The following is a 4,069-nucleotide window of genomic DNA, read 5'->3' on the forward strand; positions in this document are numbered from 1 at the left end:
CCTCCCGGGTTTACGCCATTCTCCTGCCTCAGCCTCCTGAGTAGCTGGGACTACAGGCGCCCGCCACCTCGCCCGGCTAGGTTTTTTGTATTTTTAGTAGAGACGGGGTTTCACCGTGGTCTCGATCTCCTGACCTTGTGATCCGCCCGCCTCGGCCTCCCAAAGTGCTGGGATTACAGGCGTGAGCCACCGCGCCCGGCCTCTTAGGGTTTTTTGTTCGTTTGTTTTTGAGACGGAGTCTCGCTCTGTCGCCCAGGCTGGAGTGAGCGGCGCCATCTTGGCTCACTGCAAGCTCCGCCTCCCGGGTTCACGCCATTCTCCCGTCTCAGCCTCCCGTGTAGCTGGGACTACAGGCGCCGCCACCACGCCCGGCTAGTTTGTGTGTGTGTGTGTATTTTTAGTAGAGACGGAGTTTCATTGTGTTAACCAGGATGGTCTCGACCTCCTGACCTCGTGATCCGCCTGCCTCGGCCTCCCAAAGTGCTGGAATGACAGGCCCGAGCCACCGCGCCTGGCCGCTTAGTTCTTGAAATTGTGGGATGCGGGGCAGGGAGGCGGGCGGGCTGCAGGCGGGGTCCGGCTCTGGGGCCAGGCTGGGGCACGGTCGGGACCTAGTCGAGGGCCGGACTGGTCAGGGTTCCGGCGAGATCCCGCGTCCGAGTCCTGGTGGGCCGGCCTGGGGCAGGATCTGGCTCTGGCTGCGGGTCCAGGCCCGGGTCCGGGTTGGGCCTCCGATCCAGCCCGCCCGGGGCAGGTTTCCATCCCGCGCTTGCCGAAGTCCCGGGGGTGGAAGACGGGGAGGGCTCTACGTCGGGGAAGCGGCTCTGAAGACCGCGTGGGGGCGCTCGAGGGGGGCCTGGGGCCGCCCTCCTCTCTGGGTCAAAGGTCATCGCAAGGGCAGGGGGAACTTCCTGTTCCCTGGCTCTCCGACCACTTACTTCCTGATAACCTGGCAGAGCTCTCCGGCGGGCGTCGGGGCTGGGGGGAGGCCTGGCAACTTTAGGCAGCTTCCCGAAGGTGTGCCAGGCTGGGGGCTGGGTGCGGCGGGTGGCAGCCTCTGCCACAGCGGGAGTGTAAGAGTGGACCTGCAGGCCGGGCATGAGGAGGTGGAGCGGCGCCCGCCTTGTGCCTGGGATCATCGGCCTGCTGGGGCAGGAGGGCAGCCGCGTGTCAGGTGACCAGCGCCATGTCTGGAAGGGTAAACTGAGGCTGGAGCCGAACCGGGAACGAAGACACAAGGCAAATGGCAGCGAGAATAGCTTTTATTAGGGCTTGCGGGCGAGGTTCCTGTGCCCAAAGGCGTGGGCCGGGGAAGTCGCGCTGAGGGAGGAGAGTAGGGGCTTCTTACATCCCCAGAGGCAGGGAAGCTGGTTGTGCAAACAGGGCCTGGGGGGTCTTGAAACTACTAGGGCAGGAGTTGAGTAAGGGTCACGAGGAACACCGAAACTGCTGTTTCCCAACTTATAGAATGCAGGTGAGCTGCAGGTCATGGGGGAGTGTGGCTGCCCAGCTGGAACCTCTGATGTATGTAAGTCTGAGGGTGTGTTCAAAGAGGGAGGGAAGTCTCGAAACAAAGGGCCTGCTCGAACAAAGGGCCCGCTACTCCGAGTGGCGCCGCCATGTCGGGTCCGGCTCCCTGCCTAACAATGTCCAGCCAGGTGGTGGGCAGTGAGCCTCTGTACATCATGGCAGAACCAGCCAGGCCTGACAGTCCGAAGGGTTCCTCGGAGACGGAGACCGGAGCCTCCTGTGGCCCTGGCCCCCGGTCTAGCTCCCACCCGCTGCTTCCCAGGCCACAAGGAAGAGGAGGCTGGGCATGGCAAACAGGGCGGTGGGAAGCTGGTGCTCAGCTCCCTGCCCAAGGGCCTCTGCCTGGTCTGTGGGGACGTGGCCTCTGGCTACCACTACGGTGTGGCATCCTGTGAGAACTGCAAAGCCCTCTTCAAGAGGACCATCCAGGGGAGCATCGAGTACAGCTGTCCGGCATCCAACGAGTGTGAGATCACCAAGCGGAGACACAAGGCCTGCCAGGCCTGCCGCTTCATCAAGTGCCTGCGGGAGTGCGCCTGGACCGCGTCCGGGGTGAGTGGCAGAAGTACAAGCAGCGGCCAGAGGTGGATCTGCTGCCCTTTCCGGGCCCCTTCCCTGCTGGGCCCCTGGCAGTTGCTGGAGGCCCCCGGAAGACAGCCCCAGTCAATGTGCTGGTATCTCATCTGCTGGTGGTTGAGCCTGAGAAGCTCTCTGCCATGCCCGACCCTGCTGGCCCTGATGGGCACCTCCCAGCCGTGGCTACCCTCTGTGACCTCTTTGACTGAGAGATCGTGGTCACCATCAGCTGGGCCAAGAGCATCCCAGGCTTCTCATTGCTGTCGCTGTCTGACCAGATGTCAGGACTGCAGAGCCTGTGGATGGAGTTGCTGGTGCCGGGTGTGGCCCAGCTCTCACTGCCACTGCAGGATGAGCTGGCCTTCGCTGAGGACTTAGTCCTGGATGAAGAGGGGGCACGGGCAGCTGGACTGGGGGAACGGGGGTCTGCCCTGCTGCAACTGGTGCGGAGGCTGCAGGCCCTGCGGCTGGAGGGAGAGGAGTATGTTCTACTGAAGGCACTGGCCCTTGCCAGTTCAAGCTGTGTGCACATCAAAGATGCCGAGGCTGTGGAGCAGCTGCTGGAAGCTCTGCACGAGGCCCTGCTGGAGTACGAAGCTGGCCGGGCTGGCACCAGAGAGGGTGCTGAGCCGTGCCGGGCAGGCAGGCTGCTGCTCACGCTACCGCTCCTCCGCCAGATAGTGGGCAAAGTGCTGGCCCATTTCTATGGGGTGAAGCTGGAGGTCAAGGTGCCCGTGCACAAGCTGTTCTTGGAGATGCTCGAGGCCATGATGGACTGAGCAAGAGGTGGGATTGGTGGGGGCTCTGGCAGGACCTGCCTAGCGTGGGGTCAACCCCAAGGATAGGGGCAGAGCTGGGGTCTGGGCAGTGCCACAACCTGCTGGGAGGGCCAGGGCAATGCCATCAGCCCCTGGGAGCAGGTCCCACTCCCTCCCCTCCCCCCTCCTAGGGGCTGTCAGAAGCTGGGAACATGTGTCCAGGCTCTGGGCACAGTGCTGCCCCTTGCAAGCCATAACGTGCCCCCAGAGCGTAGGGGGCCTTGCAGAAGCCATAGGGGGCTGCAGGGGATGTGTAGGAGGCAGAAGCCTATCTCAGGGAGGGAAGGGGATGGAGGCCACAGTCTCCCAGTGGGTGATGCTTTTGCTGCTGCTTAATCCTACCCTCTCTTCAGAGCAGAGTGGGACTTGGAGAGCAAAGGCCCATGCTCCCTTTGCTCCTCCTCTCATCATTTGCATTGGGCATTAGTGCCCCCCCTTGAAGCAATAACTCCAAGCAGGCTCCAGCCCCTGGACCCCTGGGGTGGCCAAGTCTTCCCCATCAGCTCCCACCCAGCCTCCTCAGGGGATAGGAGAGCACTGCCTCTATGCCCTGCAGAGCAATAACACTATATTTATTTTTGGGTTTGACCCAGGAGGCACAGGGACATGGGGCAAGCCAGGGCCCAGAGCCCTTGGCTGTACAGAGACTGTATTTTAATGTGTATTTGCTGCAAGGAGAAACCGCTTTTTGTTTTGAACATTTAATGAGAAAAATATACTATCGAGCTCAAAAAAAAATTGTGGAATGCATAATTGACAATATATTTTTTATTTTTATTTTTTCAAGTAATACCAGTACTGTTTAACTATAGCCAGCACTGGCTACAATTTTTATATTTTTCAGAGTTGAAGTTGGTGAAAACATTCGTGATTTAAACACCAGATCCTGAAAGGGGTTAAATCTACTTTGAAATGAATCTGCAATCAGTATTTCAAAGCTTTTCTGGTAATTTTAGTGATCTTATTTGATTAGACTTTTTCAGAAGTAGTAAATAAGGAATTTTAATAGGTTTTTATTAGTGCACAGATAAATAGAAGTACAGTGAGGTCTATAGCCATTTTACTAAAATAGCTTAAAAGTTTGTAAAAAAGGCCAGGCGCGATGGCTCACACCTGTAATCCCAGCACTTTGGGAGGCCGAGACG

The 4,069-nt window shown here is 59.1% G+C and overlaps 1 pseudogene; it reads left to right on the forward strand.

Annotated features, from left to right (window-relative positions):
- The first annotated feature begins 1,616 nt into the window (after window positions 1-1,616).
- Window positions 1,617-2,892, forward strand: LOC126940528 (steroid hormone receptor ERR1-like; annotated as a pseudogene).
- Window positions 2,893-4,069: the final 1,177 nt, after the last annotated feature.

This window comes from Macaca thibetana, chromosome 17 (assembly GCF_024542745.1).
Source record: "Macaca thibetana thibetana isolate TM-01 chromosome 17, ASM2454274v1, whole genome shotgun sequence".
NCBI lineage: Eukaryota > Metazoa > Chordata > Mammalia > Primates > Cercopithecidae > Macaca > Macaca thibetana.